We start from the raw sequence: 7,866 nt of genomic DNA, 5'->3' as shown, positions 1-7,866 counted from the left end.
ACCCATTTAAATTGACTCTCCGGTATGAGGTCGGGTCCAACTTCAGAATCAATTGTGATACAGGCGAGATAGTGAGCATGCCTTTTTATAGCCAACATCATCTTGCCCTCTCACATATCCAAACCCATTGGTCTTATTATAATATATCATCCAAACTGAAGGGTAGTGTTTGCCAACGGGTCGAGTTTGGGTGACTATAACATCTGATATTTTCTTGGTTTTTTTATTATCTGAATAATAGTAATTTTGAGGCATTTTTTATGAATTCCGTGCATATAATTGCATTCTTAAAGTTTTTTTTTTAGAATAACAGCCTTTATTTCATCAAAATCAGAGTTGAGACAAGTTTTTGACAAGTTTAAGACAAGTTTTGAGGGCATAGTGGTCATTTTAAGAGTATTCTAGGGCATTTGTATCTTGGGGGTCATAATCATCCAACCTAGAGTTGACCCAGCTTAGTCAACTACACGAAGGGTTGGATGTGGCATTAAATGAATAATAAACATTTTTTTTTATGTTTGAATGGAAATTGAACTCAATTAAAAGTTTTTGTGATTTTGCTAATTTCTTTTGGGGTTTTGAATGAATTATTGGTTAATCTTTTGATATGTAGCCTTTAGGTCACGTTGTGTTGGGAGTGAACTAAGTTTCCATGTTATTTTTTCTCTTGAAATTAGAGGTAGAGTCGAATAAGATGCAGGGAGTTGGAAGTTGAACTTGTGTTGAGCTGTGGACTTGGTTGGAGTCTAGTTTGGCTCATGGACATATTCATGTTCGTTATCGTTAAATGAAAGGTCAAATCTTTTAGTGAGACTTGTTATTTGGTTTCACCCTTGTTTTCTTTTCTTTTTTCAAGTACCCACGGAAAAGTGTGCATTGGTGGTGATGAATGTGATTGACTCAAGAGTATCTCTGAAACTAGATCATGAACTCATTCTAGTCTTTGGTCTTCTGTGTGTTTTGGGATTGTCATTGATGTACATGTTTTGAAAAGTTTATAAACATACTTATAGTTCATCAGATTTTGTAAATGGCAAATTGAATATCAATATATAGAATTCACGTATATGGTATTGCTCATTTTGATTGAATTTTCTTTTATTTGGTTTTTAAAAATAACTTGAAATAGTTTTTCCTTTCACTGTGTACTTATTTTAAAAAGAAAACAAATAACTCATTTTTTTTGGAAAATCATAGTGACAAATAAGAAGACCCTAATAAGACCTTGGTCCAAACCCTAAGGTCTGATTAATAGATGGACCCCAATAGAGTTTGTGAAAATTTATACTAAACCAAACCCAACCCAACCTGTTGACCCCTAGCTCCAAGTAAGGAACCTAGTGAAAAAATATATATATTTTTTTTACTTTTATTTTTGCTTTTTTTGCATATCTCACTGTGATCTATATTTTAAGTTAATAAAAAAACTGATCTTTGGATGTTTTTCTGTCAGACCAATTAGGGTTGAAAAATCAATAGCCTACAATGCACCAAATTATTAAAATCTCAAAAAAAATATTTTTATACCAAAAAACTAACCGACGGTTTATATATTCTTACTTTTTTTACCATGAGGTCAGATTTGGTCGAAACAACCTCTTCCTATGAGTTCTAACAGGTTCCTTACACACTAAGATAACAAATTCTCTCCCCAAACCGACAAAGGACGGGAAGGAGCAAAGAGTTCATATTGTTCACAAAGTAAACAACCCAAAAGTCTTATAAACATCATATGCAAACCTTTTTCCTAGAAATTGCAAAAAACCTCTAAAATGAGACTCTCTCTCTTTCTCTTTTAGGTCATTAGATTAGTTTTAATTCAGCAGTTTAGATTTAATTTTAAAAGTCAAACCCCTCATAAATAATTATATAAATATATTGCAAGTCTATAAATAATATTTGATGAATAAATAATTATTTATGAAACTTTAATTTTATTGAAAATAATCATACTACCCCTGAAAATATTGACAATTTCTCGGCATACCCACAAAATCAGGTGGAATATGATGGCACAAATATTTGTGCATTAAGCACCTCATCACCCTCCATCTTGGGGATGGGACCTGTCAGGTGTAGGACCCAAGAGCTGATGGAGGGTGATGGGGGTGCTTAATGCATAAATTTTTGTGCAGTCATATTGCACCCCATCCGGACTCACAAAATATAACAATATTCCTCCTCTGCCAAGCCGTTGTGGGTGAATTTATGGGCATTTGTGATGATTTTACTCTTTCATTAGAGAATTTCTCTCAACTGTTGTGTCAGCCTATCTAGCGGAACTCTTGAGGCCATCAAGAATTAGGGTGAGGGGGAGGCAGGCCTAAAAAACTAGGGGGTGGGGGTAGGGCGGGCACTACCACCCTGATCCTTCTCTCATCACTTTAAGGTGGGCACTTTCCACCCCAAAACCCACCCCGCTATTTGGGGTTTTTGGGCTAGGGTGAGCACGTGTCCACCCTAACCTTAATGTGGCTCAGCCACTGCTCGTCCATCACTAGCGCAGCGACAAGTGATACCCTAAGTGATTGTCACTTACCAATTACAAAATTGAAACCTGTAGTAGCACTCACTTCCTATACTGAACCGCCTCTAGAGCAGCCGTGTGGCTAGCGACGCACATCACCACGAGTAGCGACACTCACATTCTACATTGAACCACCTCTAGAGCGGGCGTCATGGCCAACAACACATCATCATTAGTGACACTCACTTCCTATACTAAACCGCCTCTAGAACAATCGTCGTGGCCAGCGACACGCATCCCCACAAGTAATGACACCCATTTTCTATGTTGAACTGCCAAACATGCAATCACTGTCTGCATAGTATGGCGACACACATCACTATGAGTCGCGACACTTTCTGCATGGTATGGTGACGGTGTTTGAGCTTACAACTAGAGTCACTGAAAAGAGTCACCTAAAAGCATCGCCGGGGAGCGCATGGTCACGGTCACCGGAGAGTACAGGTCAGGATATTAGAAGCACTTTTTCGACTTCTTAAATTTCACCTTTTTTTACTTTTCTGCTTTTATATTGTAATTGATAAGCGACAGTCACCACCAAACATTGAAAGAAGAGTGACGCTTGCCAGTTTTCAATAACGGTAACCTCTGCTGGTGATGGACGAGCACTAAGTACACTGACGAATCCTTCAAAAAAAAGTATCGCTTGCTGAATAATGGCATCCGCTGATAATGGGTGACTACCCTGATGATGTCTATGACAGAAAGAAGGGTGTCGCTTCCACTATTTAGCAACGGTGACCTCTGCTGGCGGTTGAGTAGCAGAACTGCAACCATTGTACATGGGGGCGTAGAGAAGTGATGCTATCATTGTCAAGGCATTTTTCATCGGTGTCGAACGAGTACTGCTAAGTCTTGGTGGCCTCAAGAGTTCAGCTTGGTATGCCGAAAAGATAGTCGGGAAGCAATCTCCAACTAAAAGGTAAAATCATCACAACTATCTTTGAATTCACCAGCAAGCGAACTATTGATCCGAGGAAGAATAGTTATATTTTGTGAACTGGTGAAGTATCAATATTCTCAAGAGTACTACGGTTATTTTTCGTTAATTTTAAAATCAAATATGAAGCATTGAATTAAAAATCTTATGATTTCAATGATGTCATAGTTGCTCTAATATAAATAGAGCTCATTGCATCTTCGCCAACTTCGACGCAAGGTTGATAAAACTCCCCCAACCGCTTCCACAATCATACGCTCTATCACCAACCAATTTCTAGGAAAATGTTTGCTGTTGATGTTTAGACTAAAAAGCAGTCACTAGAAGACTTCTGGATTGTTTACTTTCTTGACAACGTAGAGCTTCTTTGCTTTTTCCCCTTTTACCAAGCATTGTTTTATGTTAGTCCAAGTGTAGGATGATGGAAAGAAGAGGGTGGCACACACAGAGCTTATTTGGGCATTGATTAACACAGTTGAGTGCAAAAACAAAAAAAGACACTTGTTTGGAATCAAAAAGGAATTCAGCAGTTGCTACTTTGCAAGGGTAATAAGGCTCTGTTTGGGAGCCGGTTTTGGGGTTGGATATACCAAATCCAGGATTTCAAAGCCATGGGATTTGCCCAATCACTTGAGTTGTTTGGGAACCAACTGCTGGAGATGTCATCTCCTTGCTAACCACCAAGCTCCCAAACAGCCCAATACACAATGAGTTGCCAAAATAAAGGTGCAAGCAATTTTTTTATTTTGAATGAAAGAAAATTAGGTGCAAACATATTGGATTCTAGATTTGGTTCCTTCAAGTAAGATTTGAATGCGTACTTAAATCATATTAAGATCTATCAATGTGGATTATTTTCAAAAATTAGATTGGATTCAAATCAATACTATAAGTCAAATCAAACTCAGATTTTGATCAAACTCTGAACCATTTTGTTACAAACCCTTTCCTGCTTCAGGCCCGACCTAGAGGATTAGCCCAAGCACTGGATTTGATCTGAAGTAGCCGCCCAGCCCCAAGATATATTTTAGGGAAACCCATCCAGTCTAAAATCCTCTCCTGATTGAAACTTTGGTGGGACAGCCCCCTAAATTCCATCTAGGTTGGTATTTTGCTTATATTTTTACCATCTTGCTCCTTGTAATGTCTATAAGTAGACGTACTTAGTTTATGCATTTCTTAATAAAATTATTGAGAGTTTCCTCTCTTCTTTATTTGTGTTCGTGTGAGTGCCTATCTTTCTAGGGAACATTTCTTCTCCTACAACCGTCCATCCTTGTTCATTGTCGGCCTATCGAGAGTACATTTCTCCCTTTTGGTTGTTGCCTTCACCACTTGCCTTGCAGTCTGTGCCAGCCAAGAGAGACGTTACTCTCTCTCTCTCTCTCCCTGACCGTGTCCCTACCCTGTGACACACTTTTTCGTGGCCCCGTGCTGCAGCGTGTCTGCTTGATCAGACACGTCCTTCCCTCTACACACCGCTCGCCTGCAGTGTGTCACCCGGCGTTGTTGCCTACAACGTGTCCTCCCTAGTGGACACATGCCCCAACAACGTATCCTCCCTGCCGAACATGCCTCCTTTTCCTATTGCCTGCTGTTGAGGCCACGCTCGGCTTTTCCACAATTTGTGCATGTGTCGTGTCCTATTCAGCATGCCAAATCTGTAGGGTCGTTCTCTCCTAGAGTTTGGATCCTATCAGAGCATCTGTCTCAAATCTTGTGTAACCTTCTCGATCTTTGTGTAGCTATCTTAGGAACCACGTCGTAGAGTCGTTTGCTTTTGATCATGCGACAAGGGCCCACACCCTTTACGGTTTTCATACTGGTTCAGTTTGATGCCCATATTTATTTTTTGAATCGTATTTTATTTAGTTGCGTTAGATTTTTTATTGTGAGTGGTGTTTCGATTAATCACAATGCTGATCTACATCGAATCTCGAGGATTTGATTTGGTTCACGTCCCCCAAGACTTTTTCTATATCTTCTACAGTCAGAGGACAGTCTCGGTGGCCTAGTAGTCATGTGGATGATTTTTTCTCAACTTGCACCAAGTTTGGATTTGTATTCTAGTGCAGCCTAGATGCTTTTGGGAGGGTCTACCCAATCCAAGCGCCTGATAGTTGTCATGAGACGTGTTTGCCTTGAGTGCAGGAGCCCCATGCCTACCCCGATCGTGTGTGCCCTCGACATAACCGATGATATTTACCATACTTCCTGTGTGTTATGTCAGTGGTCGTGTTCTCCTAAGACTAGTCTCAGTGGTTGTGTTCTCGAGTCTCGAAAATGAGGGCCCAGGCCCTTCTTTAATCTATAACCCTAGAAACTTGCGACATGATGAGGGCTTAAGAGATGGGAAGGGAAATAAGTATGAAGTTCCAAACTCATTTTTTTCGAGTGGATGCCCAAATCACCCACTTGACACGGACCGTGGGTGGCCTCGAGGATAGTGTGGAGGTGCTCAATGAAAAATTAGATGAGAGCTTCCAACAACTCCTCATGGGTATGGATTCTATCCAGAACCAGTTGAACGATTAAAACTATTGTAACAAGAAGCCCATCTCGGGTGTCCAGTCTTCAGGTTCTATAAACAGACCCTATCAGCCCTCCAACCTAGGATGGAGTTTCTGAAGTTTGTCAGAGTGGACCCCACAAGCTAGTTGTTCCAGACTGAGCAATATTTTCAAATCGCAAAGAGGTCTGGGGAGGAGGGTTGCATTCACCTTGATTTGCTCAGAGTAAGAGGCTATCTGTTGGTTCCACTGGTTGGAAATTCAACTGAGAACACCTTTTTGGGAGACTTTTTTGAGAGCCTTGGTGATAACATTCATACCATCTACCTATATACCATTTACGTTGTCCAAGATCCACCAACAGGGCAACATCATCGACTACTAAACAGAGTTCGAGAGGTTTAACAACCTCCTTACCAAATGGTCTTAGGAATTGTTGATTGAGACTTTTATTGTGGTTATCAAGTCAGACCTATAGATCGATGTGCAGGCTGTGAGACTCATCTCCTTGATGCAGGGTTTCGAATTGGCATGTGTAGCCAAGAAGAAACTCTCTAGGATGAGCTTCCGCTAGACCTGTACTAGTGGGACGTCCAACCAGAGGTTCAGGCCTTAGGTGAACTCGTCTCCTAATAAGTCTGTGACTTGTCCTGTATGGGCCACCATCCCTCAGAGGCATGCTAATCATGCCTTAGATCACCCTCCATAACTAGGGGTATGTCAGAATCACACCCTAAGGTTCAAGTGAAGCAGCTCTCACTCGAGCATATGGAGGAGCACTGCAAGAAGTGCCCTTGTTAGGTATGGATAAAGAACTATAAGTGTAAGGTCATGAATCTATACATGTGTGACAGTGAAGCCAAGAATAGCGAGGCTAAGTTGTCCAACCTGGGTGATGACGTTCTGAAGGAGGTTTCAAAGATTTTGTACCACGCACTAGTCGGTGTGGAGGTACAACAAACGATGAGTGTCAGGTAAAATCAATCAGTTGTCTATCTCAATGCTAAAAGACATCGATTTAATGCACATCTTCAAAGAGGGTCAAGTGTGAAACCTTCCCTCAATAACCCTTTAAGATAGTAGTTGGGAATGATAACAAATTTAGATACACCGCCCTTTGCCCTGGTGTTCGGCTAGAGATCCAAGTAACAATCATGAGCACGAGCATGATCGTACTGTTGATCAAGGGTGAGGACATAATTATGAAATTTGAATACAGAGGCCATCAGGTGTCGATCTGTGTCCCTCCACTAACACCTGCTTCTCTGGTTCATAGACGTTTATGACCACCAATATGTTCAATTTTTAATAGCATGCTCTCTCTCTCAATAATAATTCCAAAGTTAGGTAGTAGGACAGTTAATCTTGCTTGAAGCATGCCCACCACAGAGGGATTTGGTTAAATCATATGTTTTGCTACAAAATTGTTAGTTGTTCACAAAAAAAATAGATAGGTGTCGAACACAATACCAAAAGACTTGAAAATTGTAAGCAAAATGTGTTTTTTCATACCACATCAGCCAAAAAAACTAAAACAATCAAACAACATGATGATACAAGCAATTGCACGCTGAGACAAGAGGCTCAAATATGCTGGGACCTTTCATGAGAAGGGGTCAAAATATATGCCCTGTAAAAGGTGATAGAGAAGTAATGGCTTCTTGGAATTGTGCAATGGCTGGTAGGTGCGGGTGGGTGGGTAGCGTTGAGAGGTGCATGGGAAGGAGTTGAGAGATGAGGGGAGAAAAGGATGGTGTTACCAACACCAACAACATACTCATGGCCACATAGTTGAAACTCAGAGATGAGAAGGGATTTGTCCTCCCGTCTTCCGTTGTCTTTCTTGCAATCCGGGATTCCAAATAATAGAGGTGGAAGAAGGGGATCTG

The sequence above is a fragment of the Nuphar pumila genome, chromosome 15, assembly GCF_984573655.1.
Source record: "Nuphar pumila chromosome 15, dmNupPumi1.hap1.1, whole genome shotgun sequence".
NCBI classification, from domain to species: Eukaryota; Viridiplantae; Streptophyta; class Magnoliopsida; order Nymphaeales; family Nymphaeaceae; genus Nuphar; species Nuphar pumila.
This window is presented reverse-complemented; position numbering follows the sequence as displayed.